The 15,474-nt window shown below is 41.4% G+C and overlaps 1 protein-coding gene across 2 annotated transcripts in view; it reads right to left on the reverse strand.

Annotated features, from left to right (window-relative positions):
- GRM2 (glutamate metabotropic receptor 2) overlaps nucleotides 1-15,132 on the reverse strand; it is a 54,922-nt gene extending 39,790 nt beyond the window's left edge. Inside the window, exon 1 of one of the 2 annotated variants that reach the window (XM_056525128.1) lies at nucleotides 14,473-15,132. The gene's annotated coding sequence lies outside the window, so the exon portion shown is untranslated. The remainder of the gene's footprint in view (nucleotides 1-14,472) is intronic. The other variant, XM_056525127.1, reaches the window with a different exon arrangement.
- Nucleotides 15,133-15,474: the final 342 nt, after the last annotated feature.

The following is a 15,474-nucleotide window of genomic DNA, read 5'->3' on the forward strand; positions in this document are numbered from 1 at the left end:
GTCATTAAAGAGTCCCTGAATATTAAAAATAGGGGTCTGTCTATTACATTACTTAATTGCTTTAGAACACGGGGGTGAATGCCATCTGGACCTGGCGATTTGTCTATTTTGATTTTTTTGTAGGTGGCACTGTACTTCTTCCTGGGTTAGACAGGTGACCTGTAAAGGGGAGTTTACCTTATCTCGCTGTATTTCACCTGGCATTTCATTTTCCTCGGTGAATACAATGGAGAAGAATTTGTTTAATATATTTGCCTTTTCCTGATCCCCGTTTATAATTTCCTCCTCATCATTTTTTTAAAGGGCCTACACTTTCATTTTTGACCTTTTCACTATGTATATAGTTAAAGAACATTTTGTGGTTAGTTTTTCTCTTTGGCAATGAGTCTTTCTGTCTCTATTTTTGTGGCTTTTATCTCTTTTTTACACATTTCACATTTTTCTCTATATCTTTTTAATGCTTCTTCACTGCCGTCCTGTTTTAGTAGTTTAAATGCTTTATTTTTGTCATTTATTGCCCCCTTAACATTTTTATTCATTCATATTGGTTTTCTTTTATTTCTGACCCTTTTATTCCCATAAGGTCTTACAGTGAGAATTTAAGATATTTTTAAAAGTCTCCCATTTAGTGTCAGAATTCTTGTTTTTGAGGACATTATCCCAATTTATATTGTTAAGGGCTTCTGTGAGTTGATCAAACTTTGTCTTCCTAAAGTTTAGCATTTTTGTGGCCCCTCGATAAATTACCTTATTGCAGAACAAGTTATAATGTATTATATTATGATCACTATTTCCCAGGTGTCCTTCTACTTGCACATTAGTTACTCTGTCAGGTCTGTTGGTTAATATTAAGTCTAGTAGGGCGCCCCCTCTGGTCGGGCCCTGCACCATTTGGGACAGATAATTGTCTTTAGTTATAGTCAGAAACCTGTTTCCTTTATGAGATTCACAGGACTCAGTCTCCCAGTTTATATCAGGATAGTTAAAGTCCCCAATTATTATCACATCATTCTGATTTGCTGCCTTGTTTATTTGCCTCAGTAATTGATCTTCTGCCTCTTCCATTATATTTGGTGGCTTACAGCAAACCCCTATCAGAATTTTTTTTATTTTTATCTCCATGTAATTCTACCCAAAATGACTTCACATTATCGTTTCCCTCCCGTATATCCTCCTGAAGTGCGGCCTTCAGACTGGACTTTACATAAAGACAGACTCCTCCCCCTTTCCGTTTTGTCCGATCCTTCCTGAATAGACTATAACCCTGTATGTTGACCGCCCAGTCACAGGTATCATCCAACCAAATCTCTGTTATACCCACTATGTCATAATTCTTCTCAGACATTATCAACTCCAGTTCGTCAGTTTTATTGGTCAGACCTCTGGCATTAGTCAACATGCAATTCAATGGTGTATGCTTCTTTTTCCTATGAAGCCTATCCCTATTAACTATTCTAACCCCTTCCTCTGCTCCACCCCCAGGTACATTAATAAGTCCCCCCTCTCTATCTACACTATCTTCCCCCTCTATGTTGTAGGTTCCCTCCGCCCCATTCCCTAGTTTAAACACTTCTCCACCCTTCTATCCCTCTTCTCCCCAAGCACAGCTGCACCCTCCCCATTGAGGTTCAGCCCGTCCCTACGGTAGAGCCAGTATCCGACAAAAAAGTCGGTCCAGTTCTCCATGAACCCAAACCCCTCCTTCCTACACCAGCTTCTGAGACAGTTGTTTACCTCCCTAATCTCTAGCTGCCTCTCTGGTGTGGCTTGTGGTACAGGTAATATTTCAGAAAATATTACCTTGGAGGTTCCTGCCTTAAGCTTGCAGCCTAAGTCCCTGAAATCATTTTTAAGGACAATCCACCTACCTCTTACTTTGTCATTGGTGCCAATATGTACCATGACTGCTGGGTACTCTCCAGCCCCACCCAGCAACCTGTCAACCCGATCCGCAATGTGCCAAACTTTAGGGCCAGGAAGACAACACACTGTTCGGCGATCCCGGTCTTTGTGACAGATCGCCCTGTCTGTCCCCCTAATAATAGAGTCCCCCACTACCAGTGCCTGTCTGGCCTGCCCTGCACTCCTCCTTCTTTCCTTACGGGAGCAGACACCCCCTGGCAGTCAGAGGCAGTATCTTGCTTTGAAATGGCATCCCCCTCATCTGCCAACCGGGCAAACTTGTTGGGGTGTGCCAGATCAGGACTAGCATTCCCTGACACTTTTCCCTCTACCCTGTTTTCTAACTGTAACCCAGCTAGCTGCCTGACTGTCTTGCACCTCCATCCCACTATCCTCCACCCCCCCCCCTACCCCCGAGAGTACTTGCTCAGGGAGCAGGAGACTCCTCTCCAAGTTGTCAATACTTCTCAGTTTTGCCAGTTGCTCCGCTAGATCCAGGATCTAGAATTCCAAAGGAACAACTCGCACACATCTTGCACAGCAGTATGCACCCTCAAACTGCTGTTCAAGGATTGCACATGTACCTTGCTTTCTATCTGTTTCTGAACCAGCCTGTGTGACTACGATTTCTGTGTGTGTATGTTTGGTTTTGTTTCTGTTAGTTTTGTGTGCCTCCAGCTGTTCCCGACATCTACAGTATTGTATTTTATTATTTTGACTCCGACAGTCCGTGCACGTAGTTAGGTAGGGACCGTCCTCATGGTTGGGGACCCATGCAAGTAGGCAGGGACAAAGGGTGTGGTCAAGTTTAGGGCTGCACTCTATCCCTGCCTGATGTGACAGGAGCCTTATTAGGTGGGGGAACAAAGGAGGCAACAATACTCAGTGGCGGCACTTAGGGGTCATTATTACAATGTGGGGCAAGTAAGGAGGGTATCAGTACTAAGTGGGTGCAAAAGGGGGCATTATTGCTATGTGAGGCACTGAAGGACATTATAAGGGACAATGATACTGAGTGGAGAGACTAAGAGGGCTAAAATACCAAGTGTGTGTGTGTGTGGGGGGGGGGTGCTAAGAGGCATTATTACTGCTTGGGGTACTGAGGGGGCTTCATTTCAGGGGGTATTAAGGGGCATTATTATTTAATTGAGGTACTAAGGAGGAGGCACTAAGAGAACACCATTAGCAAGTGGGGGCATAACTATGGTGTGAAGGGTGCTAAGTTGACAGGTCTCATGACAAGTCTGTTGCATCATACAATTTGTTTTATTGTTTTTATAGATATACTAAATGGCATTAATATTTTTTGGTACAGTACAAAACAAATGCCTTGGGGCTCATGCCCCTTATCTTTTTGAATCCTAAAAACAGCCCTGCATATCTCATATACACACATTTCATTTTTTAACATTCCCGCAGAGCTCTCACAACTCAGCAGTAAAGATGGAGCTATGGTAAGAAGAGGACGAAGCCTTTCTGCAGACTCCCTCCACTTCCCTCTTTTGTCCATCATTCCAGAGCTGCTGCCTGGATCAAGCTACAGCAGCTGTTAAGAGACCGTGGCTGTCATAACTTATAGGAACACTGGCAACAGGATGGCAGAACATCCAGACACCCTCATCTTGCACATCTTGGCCCACTTGAGCCAATAGCATGTTAATAGGATGATCATTGTGCATTTGACTGGCGCAAAACAGACAATTGTGCATTCAAAATTGTTATGTTCTGTTAGGTCTCTTTCTTTTATATTTATTTAGCTATTTACAGCTAAATTACATAATTTTTTGTCTGCAATTACCTCTAGGAAAAGGTTAGGAGTTTACAGATCTAGTTTTGTGTCCATTGTATACAGATATTGCAGTTAGCTCCCTCTAGTGGCTGCTGCAGGCTGATAGAATGTCATTATGTTGCTCTCTGGGGGAATATTGAGCTCTATATCATGAAAACAGAACTGTGACCATAAATTTGTATTTAGAAATAAATCAGTAATTTGTTTCCTTTTTCCTTAATATTTTACTTGCATTGCTATTTACTTAATGTGCCAGTTATTGTTTGGCTTGAATTATTTTGTATTTTACTTTATTGTGAAACTTAAAAAAAATTACAGTAAAAAAACGGGATTAGTAAATGACTTCTATACCAAATAAGTAAGAAGTATGCGCTTCAAGGCTCTTGACTCCCTGGGGTCCTACTCTTCCCCTTCCAGCAACAACAATGTATTGGTCAGCATGTTACAGTGTGGGAGCTATTAGCATTATGGATACAGGGATCAGGCATTGACTATTACATGGCCACTTAATCCCCTTTTCATCCCTTTTTATGGTAACATAGTTTGTAATGCTGAATAAAGACATTAACCTGCAATGTTGATTCAGAAAAAGGCAATAAAAAAAGCAACGAGGTAGAAGCAAATCGTCCTCTTCTTAGAAAGACAATTCCATTCTGACTCCACATCTGACAATCAGAATAAATCCCTGGATCAATGACCCTTTCCAGAATCTAATGACTTTTACCTGTAATATTGCAAGTGAGTTCACCATGACCACTTTCTCTACCAGAGAGTGCCATAGTTTTTGTTTATAATTATATTATCATCATTATTATTATTATTAATAATAATAATAAACAAACTATAAAAATAAACAAACATTAAACAGCAATGGCAGCCCAGTTAAAAAATATGGACCAAACCATTGTTTAAGTCTCCGTGTCAGAGGTCTCTTACCCTGTATCCCATGAACGTCATAAAATAAGCTAATCACGTTTATGCCAAAATAAGCTAATCACGTTTATGCCTTAATAAGCTTTAGTTCACATATCAAACAATACTAGCTTCAGTTGTATCACAGCCTTTAGTGCAGAGACATAACAAATCCACAGCTTCGCTAGTACACAGTCTTTGCACTCCCCCAATTTAACAGGTACCCATAAATGTGCTAGGCAAAACAATGGTCTACTGGAGATCATTTAGTAGACACAAGGATCAACACATGGCAACCTGCAGGGAAAGTAAAAAGGGCCTCTCATAAGATGTAGCAGTAGAGGGGGTAGAAATATGAGGGAACAAAAAAGAAGAAAAAAAGGGGAGTAAAGAAAAGAAGGAGAATATGAACAGGTTTAAGGAGGTTAAAAGAAAAAGGGGATAAGGGGGAGAACTTCCATGCGCTCTGTACCAGCAGGAAGAGGGGGAAAGATATGTTCTGTTTTCCCAGAAAGTGTCCCAAAGGGACTAGGTGTCATCTAAATGTATTGCCTAAATGAGCAGTCAAGAATTCCATATTGTATTAATCACTAATGCTAAATAGTTAGTTTAGGAAGGAGGCAAGGAGTCAACATGTGGAAAAGTATCCTGGCAAAGCTGTTCCTGAGGTTTCTCATTATTATGTTTAGGAGGAAATGGAATGGAGTTAAATGGACCGCAAGGCCTTCTTTATTGGTAGATTGGACCATAGACCAATATCCCACAATTAAACTGCATTCCTAGAACACATGCAAGAAGGTACCTGGGGTCCTCCTCCATCTCCATCCAGAAAGGCTGTAGTGTCTAAAACAGTGGCGAAGAGATATTGGTATATGTAGAAGATGAGACCTTTGTTCAAGAAGGTGCTCAAAGGAGGTTAGTTTAGGGAATATGAGTGATCTTCATCTAGTTTTAAACAGATCCTGAATTTTGGAAAGATTAGAAGGTGATTTCACCTTTTGACATTTCAAAAGTTCAAGTGAATGAAGGAATTTGTTGTACAAAAGCTATACATAGAAAAGTTAGGGCATATAAAACTTACTGTTTACATACCTCAATTGTATCTCTGAAAGGGTGTAACTAAATGCCTGAGTAAAAACTTGATATAGGACAGCTATAGTTTAGACGCGTGGACCCACGATGATGTGGCCGTATTCTGGACCAAGTCGGCGTCATGTTTACAATATAGGGGACACATCATTCGACTTGCATCATATATAGTGAATGTACTCAGCTCATATGTTGGATTGTTATCCTAAGCAGTTCTATGACTCACTCAATTGTGCTTTATAACTATCTTTATCTTTATCATACTTTATATCTTATTGTAATATTTTCTCCTCCATTCCCTGATGAACCCTAGTCATTTGCTAAGGGAGAAACGCGTTGGAAAGGGAGCACGAGATGCCTCAATAAATACATTTCATCTTTTTTATTGTATTTCTAATGAAATATTAATATCTTCCTAACCCTGTCCACACTTATTTTCTCAGTGAGGGCAAGGGTTTAGACTAGGTAGGGCTTTCTAAGAAGTAGGGGTTCACCTGTATCCTATACCCCGTCCCTTCCTGAGTTGTGATCTATGCACAAATGCCGGATCGAGAGACATAATTTTGTATTGTCAGTGTACCTTTATATGTCCACTTGTATTTATGTTTTCAAATAAAGATTCATTTTATCACATAGGCCTTATCAATGATTTTGAGAGTGTTGGTTGTTTACTAAATTATCATTAAGGGCATCCATATCATATATATATGAGGATTTATATACCAGTTTTCCTCAACAGGTGATTTACGTAAAACTACAACTCCCAGAATGCCTGGACAGCCAATGGCTGCCAAAGGCTGTCCAGGCATGCTGGGAGTTGTACTTTTGCAACATCTGGAGGCAACCTGGTTGTGAAACACTAGTTTAGAATATCAATCAAGGATCAACTGAGTACAACAGATGAGTAGTTTTTTTTTATCAACTGGTGCCAGAAAGTTAAACAGATTTGTATATTACTTCTATTTAAAAATCTTAATCCTTCCAGTACTTATCAGCTGCTGTATGCTCCACAAGAAGTTATTTTCTTTTTTTCATTTCCTTTCTGTCTGACCACAGTGCTCTCTGCTGACACCTCTGTCCATGTCAGGAACGGTCCAGAGCAGGAACAAATCCCCATAGCAAACCTCTCCTGCTCCGAAGAGTTCCTAAAATGGACAGAGGTGTCAGCAGAGAGCACTGTGGTCAGACAGAGAGGAAATTAAAAAAGAAAAGAACTTCCTGTGGAACATACAGCAGCTAATAAGCACTGGAAGGATTAAGATTTTTAAATAGAAGTAATTTACAAATCTGTTTGCACCAGTTGATTTAAAAACAAAAGTTTTTCCAGGGGAGTACCCCTTTAACACAATAGCAACACATCTGTTAGTTCTTCACCTGAGGAACAGTCTATGACTTAGGAAACTTGTCATCACTTGCATGCTGCCTATCCCACCAGTGCATGCTGCCTATCCCACCAGTGCATGCTTCCTATCCCACCAGTGCATGTGTTCTATCCCACCAGTGCATGCTGCCTATCCATCAGTGCATGCTGTCTATCCCACCAGTGCATGCATTCTATCCCTCTAGTGCATGATGCCTATCCCACCAATGCATGCTGCCTAGACCACCAGTGCTTGTTTCCTATCCCACCAGTGCATGCTGCCTAGCCCACCAGTGCATGCTTCCTGTCCTACCAATGCATGCTGCCTATCCCTCCAATGCATGCTTCCATCCCACCAGTGCATTCTGCCTATCCCACCAGTGCATTCTTCCTATCCCACCAGTGCATTCTTCCTATCCCACCAGTGCATTCTTCCTATCCCACCAGTGCATTCTTCCTATCCCACCAGTGGCTTCTCTGTACCCATATACCCAAAAAAAGAAGATCTATCGATCATGGTAATTCAAAGAAAAATTGCAGAAAAGACAGAAGTATGGAACAAGCACTGCTGGTGCCCGAAGAAGGGACATAAAGCTGTTCCCTGCCATTAGTCCATAAAGTTCAGTAGGATAGTTGATGGATATCAATCATTCATAGCCTCCTGTACTTTTCTTTCTTCCTCAGAGTTTTCAGGTCTTCCTATGTATCATACACGCTCCCCATTACACTTCACAGATGTGCACATGCTTGAGAAAGGCTCTATTTTGAGCCGAAACGTTGCTTGCACCGATGTGTGAATAAACCTTTTTGAATTTCACTACAAGTTGGAGTGCCGCTTCTACCTTTTCTTCATATATATATATTTATTAGCATATAGAAGAAATAATATAAAATTCAACCCTGGACATTGCCTGGGAGATGCAGTGAAGAAGACTGGAAATAGAAGAAGCAACTTGCGGTGCTCCAGGAATAAAATGAATATATTGAGGCACTGTACCGGAGTGAAATTAAGATATAGCGGATTGGACAAGAAAAAGAATAAAAGACTACTTTTATTTTAAGTGAACATTGTCAGAATACGTGTTTCAATGGGGGGGGGGGGGCCTGGTGAAGAGGGGGGTCCCCCCTTGGAACTCGTCGTCTTTTTTAAATTGAGATATAATTATTTTTTTATTTTTATTAATTTATTAATGTTCATCTCTGAAGAGAGAGAGGGGGAGAGAGAGGGGGAGGGGGAGAGAGAGAGAGAGAGAGAAAGAGAGAGGGGGAGAGAGAGATAAAAAGGCTCACATGGAGCCCAAACGTCGCTTTTTGTAACCAATAAACTTCAGCTCTTTTACCATTGACCAGAGCCTCCAGATTGGTCCTGTGGCTGTGGCTATATATATATATATATATATATATATATATATATGTCCCACACTTGTTCTCTGTTCCGCAGTCCTCTCACCAGTGCACTGAAGTGAAGGGCTCATTGCATTAAGGGCGCACAAACACTTGAAGTATCAGTAAATTGGTCCCTTCTGCCTGTCTGATGCCCTAGGCAGCTGCACACTCCGCCTGGCCCTCATTCCGGATGTGAACACTTGGTTTGGTAGATCTAATGTCTATGGTCCTTCTCAGTTCTGCCTGAAGGATTTCAGTGTATCATGGAAATTTCCGTGGTCACACCTCCCCCTCCCTCCTTTTACATAAAAACATTTTAGTTTCACGGGTGTTTCATGTTTCCGCAGACATGGGGCTGCATCGGGGGGGACAGACGGACAGGTGTGAGATTTATTTATATACAGAAGAATGACTTCTCACGTCTCATATTGTGTCCTGAGAACTGAGAGATCTAATTGTCGCCTAATAAGACGGAATAATTCACTACTATTATTATTCCTATTATCTCCAGACCTGACCCTGTACCTCTACCCTACATCTCCAGCTCCTGTTATCTGTGACACCAATGTGGAAGGTTCTCATCAGCCTATTCTATGTCATTACTAGTGATGAGAGACAGGGGCCATATTCGAATTCGTGATATTTCGCGAATATATGGACAAATATTCACCCTATGTTTGCGAAATTCGCATATTCGCTACCCTTCAGGGTTTTTTTCCATGTGAAAATTTGCATGACATTTGCATAGTGCGCATGTGCGATTATATCTTTCACCTATAAGGAGGGAGGGATTGAAAGGCTGGGGGAGAGTTCTCCTTCATTATTATTTTATTATTTTATTTTTCTTTCTCATCTCTTTTTGTAAGTTCTCGTTACTTTTCAAGGTCCTGTTCTTAATAAGTTTTGTTTCTCGTAACTGAGGTAACTCACTAAAGAATTGAAATTCTGCTATTGGCCAAAATTGGTAGATACGCCCTTCGCTTTTATATACCAATGCTTTGTAGTAATAAAGTTCAGAGTGTGTTCTTCATACCTACTTGTCTGTTATCTTTTCCTATGAGGGAGACACTCTCCTGGCGCCAGGGAAGGTTACGCAAACCAAGGTGGAACTAAGGCCCTTATGCCAGGGGCATATAGTGAGGAGTAGCAGATCCTTTCAGGGATCAGTGTCCTCTGACTGGAAGTGCCGATATTTGCGAATATTTGCATATTTGTATATTCGCGATTACTGGCATATTCGCATATTTTCATATTCGCAAAAAGACAAAAAAAAAATTGTCATTACGAATATATTTCACTATGTTCTAAATATTTGCAAAATCGCAAAGTGACCATATTCGCGATAAAAATTAGCATTTCGAATATTCGTGCTCAACACTAGTCATTACCGGCAGGTTGGCGTACACAGGTTGACTAGAAAGGGGGCTTGAGCCCTTGTCCTTATGATCCTTTCCTCCTAAAAGTTGGAGGTCTGGCATCATTATGTGGTCATTTCTAGGAAAAAAAGTGCCCTTTTTTTTTTGTTCAGCCCCTGCCCCCAAAATGTCTGTGCATATCCTTCCTTCCAGTGAGTTGTCACCAGGATGTCATTGTATCAATGCCGCAGAGATCACACTACACCACTGTTACCCAACCAGGGTGCCTCCAGCTGTTTCAAAACTACAACTCCCAGGATGCCTGGACAGCCTTCGGCTGTCCAGGCATCCTGGGAGTTGTAGTTTTGAAACAGCTGGAGGCACCCTGGTTGGGAAACAGTGCACAACACTGTCATTGATACAACAAAGTATCATGAAGATGGGGACTACTTGTCATCTGCGGAGGGAGCTGTGTGGTGGAAGGGGCAGCTCTGGGTGACACTGTGACGGCCAAGCAGACTGGAGCTGGGTTTCGGTCTCATCTGCTGGATCCTTTGTGACTTTTCTCTACATAAACCATAGATAAACAAGCTCAGAGCTCAGATCATTGTCTGGGGTAGGGGGGCTGAAATCACAGAGTAGCCATGGAAACCAGATCCTGGGAGCAGCATGCAGGGAGGGGGGGGTATCTTCTGTAATCTAGGATGAGAGCAGGGGTGGGAAAAGATTCCAGTGCCTCTAATAGATAAGGCATAAGACACCTGTATGCACAGGAATACATCTTCTGCAGACACCTACAGTGACAAGGGACAGATAATGAGGCTGGGGAAAGTGCAGACATATTGTGCTCTACTTATAACCAGGCTGCTAAGGGGGGTTGGAACTACAAGTCCAAGCATGCCATAAAAGCCACATGCACACTGCTGTTTCTTGCTTTGCTGAATGAGCCCATTGTAAGACTGATGAGACTTTTTCTGATGTCTCCAGATCATGGTGTTTCTCTCTATGAATAAAAGACGTGCTGTTTTTAACGCACTATTACGTGTTTTGTTTCTGTTTTTCCATGGTTTTAATATAAAGTTAGTAAAAGCTACGTTTTAACAGCAATTTATCGGAGAGCTGGACCCCGTTCTCCATTCACCGTTCTCTATCTCAGCTGCCAATCTCACAATTCCCATAACTTCCATAAAAACCTTTAAGAAAAAGTCTACAAGCCCCAGTCAGTATTAAGGTAGAATCTACAATTAGAGATAAACAGATGGAGCCCCTTCCCCTCCTCCTCCCCCCCACAACTTCTCCGCACATTATACATTATAAAGCAAAAACTCTGTTGGAAGCACAAAGACCTCACTACACCAACAAGGAACTTCTACATGAAGAGGAAAATAGAGCAACATAACCAGATGTGCTGTATCCCACAGAGAGCTGGAGTCCTGTGCCCACACTAATGCTCCTCTATGAGGAAGACAGATGGCAGCCAGCAGTATATACACTGGCTCTTTTATAGATTGTAGGGTATATACACTGTGTGCTCAGATATTGGTGGGTGCATGCACTGGGTGATGAACTGTGGGTACATATACATATGCTGTGTGCCCAGCAGATTGCATATACCCCACATAATACATAAACACTACAATGTGGGTTCAGTAGATTTTGGGGTATTTGCACTGTATGATCAGATCATTGTGTGCCTACTGTATTCAGTAGATTAAGGGATGTATGCTTTTTCAGTAGCTTGAGAGGAGAGTTTATTGTTTGAGGGGTGTATGTTTACATTATCAGTAGATCTTGGGGTATATGAACGGTATGATCAGTTCAATAGATTATGGGGTTTATGCAATGTAGGATCAGTAAATAATGGGGCATATGCCCTGCATTACCAGTAGATCTTGAGGTGTATGCACTGTATGATCAGTAGATTAAGGGGTATATGCACTGGATAATCAGTAGAGTATGGATTGTATGCACTTTATGATCAGTACAGTATGATGTTTATACACTGCCTTTTCAGTACCTGTATGCACTGTATGATCAGTAAATTATTGGGTGTATGCACTGTATGATCAGTAAATTATCGGGTGTATGCACTGTATGATCAGTAAATTATGGGGTGTATGCACTGTATGATCAGTAAATTATGGGGTGTATGCACTGTATTATTAGTAGATCTTGAGGTATATGCACTGTATGATCAGTAAATTATGGGGTGTATGCACTGTATGATCAGCAGATTATCGGGCGTATACACTGTATGATCAGTAGATTATGAGGTGTATGCACTGTATTATTAGTAGATCTTGAGGTGTATGCACTGTATGATCATTAGATTATGAGGTGTATGCACTGTATTATTAGTAGATCTTGAGGTGTATACACTGTATGATCAGTAGATTATGAGGTGTATGCACTGTATTATTAGTAGATCTTGAGGTCTATGCACTGTATGATCAGTAGATTATGAGGTGTATGCACTGTATAATCAGTAAATAATGGGGCTTATACACTGTATGATTAGTAGATTATGAGGTGTATGCACTGTATTATTAATAGATCTTGAGGTGTATGCACTGTATGATCAGTAGATTATGAGGTGTATGCACTGTATAATCAGTAAATAATGGGGCTTATACACTGTATGATTAGTAGATTATGAGGTGTATGCACTGTATTATTAATAGATCTTGAGGTGTATGCACTGTATGATCAGTAGATTATGGGGTGTATGCACTTTATGATCAGTAGAGTATGGGGTATATACACTGCCTTATCAGTAGATCTTTCCATGTATGCACTGTATAATCAGTAAATTATGGGGTGTATGCATTGTATGATCAGTATATTATGAGGTGTATACACTGTATTATTAGTAGATCTTGAGGTGTATGCACTGTATGATCAGTAGATTATGAGGTGTATGCACTGTATAATCAGTAAATAATGGGGAGTATACACTGTATGATCAGTAGATTATGAGGTGTATGCACTGTATAATCAGTAAATAATGGGGCTTATACACTGTATGATCAGTAGATTATGAGGTGTATACACTGTATTATTAGTAGATCTTGAGGTGTATGCACTGTATGATCAATAGATTATGAGGTGTATGCACTGTATGATCAGTAGATTATGAGGTGTATGCACTGTATGATCAGTAGATTATGAGGTGTATGCACTGTATAATCAGTAAATAATGGAGCGTATACACTATGATCAGTAGATTATGAGGTGTATGCACTGTATTATTAGTAGGTCTTGAGGTGTATGCACTGTATGATCATTAGATTATGGGGCGTATGCACAGTATTATTAGTAGATCTTGGGATATATGCCTCGCATTATCAGTAGATTATGGGGTGTATGCACTTTAAGATCAGTAGAGTATGGGGTATATACACTGCCTTATCAGTAGATCTTTGCATGTATGCACTGTATAATCAGTAAATTATGAGGTGTATGCACTGTATTATTAGTAGATCTTGGCATATATGCACTGTATGATCAGTAGATTATTGGGTGTATGGACTGTATGATCAGTAGATTATTGGGTGTATGGACTGTATGATCAGTAGATTATTGGGTGTATGGACTGTATGATCAGTAGATTATTGGGTGTATACACTGTATGATCAGTAGATTATTGGGTGTATACACTGTATGATCAGTAGATTATTGGGTGTATACACTGTATGATCAGTAGATTATTGGGTGTATACACTGTATGATCAGTAGATTATTGGGTGTATACACTGTATGATCAGTAGATTATTGGGTGTATACACTGTATGATCAGTAGATTATTGGGTGTATACACTGTATGATCAGTAGATTATTGGGTGTATGGACTGTATGATCAGTAGATTATTGGGTGTATGGACTGTACTATCAGTACACCATTCGGTGTATTGTTTGCTCAATACATTTTGGGGTGTATCCATTTACTTAGTAGACTTTGGGGAGCATGCAGTACCTTTCCTGCACTTTGTAGTGTGTTTATTTACGTTAAAAAAAGTCATCCCCTGATTCCTAACAGAGCTGTCGCTGCTTGTCTATAGTATCACTGAGCCTACACCTCACCCCCGCACATATTACACTTATTTGACCCATTAATCTGGGCTAACCTTACATCCCCGTTTATGGCTGCCTTATATAACAGTAAATCAGTGTGTCCCAACCAGGGTGCCTCCAGCTGTTGCAAAACTACAACTCCCAGCATGCCCGGACAGCCGAAGGCTGTCCGGGCATGCTGGGAGTTGTAGTTTTGCAACAGCTGGAGGCACCCTGGTTGGGAGATATTGCATTAAGTGGACTCATATAAACTATGTCTCCCCTAGACTGTAGGTATATCCTGTGTCCTAACACTAACAAGTCACACATCACCCACATTCCTTTACTAACACCGATGTACTTGAGTCTCTCGCTCTCTTTATATATATATATATATATATATATATATATATATATATATACATATCACCCAAACTTCCCTATTATTCTGTACAGTCAGGTTTCCTGCATCCCCGGGACTCCGCTCCCTCTAGGAATACGGCTGTCAGCTGTCCCCTGTGATCTCTTCTCCAGAACCTTTTCCTCCATACAGAAGACATTCCAGCAGATCTCTGTGGTATCACTATCTGCACCTCTGTGACCCCCTCCCTCCCATTCTTCAGATTTACCTGATCTCTGTTCCTTCTGCCCAAGGTGCTGATCTCTCTGATCCCTCTGTTCAAGGTGCTGATCTCTCTGATCCCTCTGTTCAAGGTGCTGATCTTTCTGAGATCCCACTGTCCAGGGTGCTGATCTCTGCTGTCGCTGTCCAAGGTGCTGATATCTCTGCTTACTCTGTCCAAGGTGCTGATTTCTGATTTCGCTGTCCAAGGTGCTGATCTCTGCTGTCGCTGTCCAAGGTGCTGATTCCTGATCTCGCTGTCCAAGATTCTGATCTCTCTGCTTCCTCTGTCCGAGGTTCTGATCTCTCTGCTTCCTCTGTCCAAGGTGCTGATCTCTCTGCTTCCTCAGTCCAAGGTGCTGATCTCTCTGCTTCCTCAGTCCAAGGTGCTGATCTCTCTTCTTCAGTCCAAGGTGCTGATCCTCTCTCTCTCTCTCTCCCAACTCTCTTCTGTCGATGTGTGAAGCGCTGAACTCCAGGCTGCTCCGGCTTCTAGTACTGGAGCAGAATGATAATTCAGAGAGGGGGTCCTATCTCATTAAGGAATCTGTTCCCATGGGAAGGGGGCAGCAGTGAGGTTTCCACAGCAAATCATCACGTGGAGAGGGGAGACTTTATGAGAGGAATATCGGGGAGGAGGAGGAGGGGTTCTGAGCTTCTGTAGTGGACACTGCACACAGAGTGTCACATATACCTGGGTCCATGAGGGTCTATGGGCATGAACTATTATATAACAGGCTGCTGGGAAATAGAAAGTTGGCAGAGTCTGGACAGCTCTGAGATGATCTGAGCTACAAGCAGATGAGTTGTGGAGATATAAGAGTAGATATGGCTTTAGTGTGTATACTGATCAGTAGGTAGGACTGCAGTGTATGCTGATCAGAGGATATGACTGCAGAGGTTACATTCAAATGTGGATATCCCTGTAGTGAATACTGAGGAGTGGATATGACTATAGTGTATACTGATGAATAGATATGGCTGCAGGGTGTATAGTGATCTATAGATA

This window comes from Hyla sarda, chromosome 6 (genome assembly GCF_029499605.1).
Source record: "Hyla sarda isolate aHylSar1 chromosome 6, aHylSar1.hap1, whole genome shotgun sequence".
NCBI classification, from domain to species: domain Eukaryota; kingdom Metazoa; phylum Chordata; class Amphibia; order Anura; family Hylidae; genus Hyla; species Hyla sarda.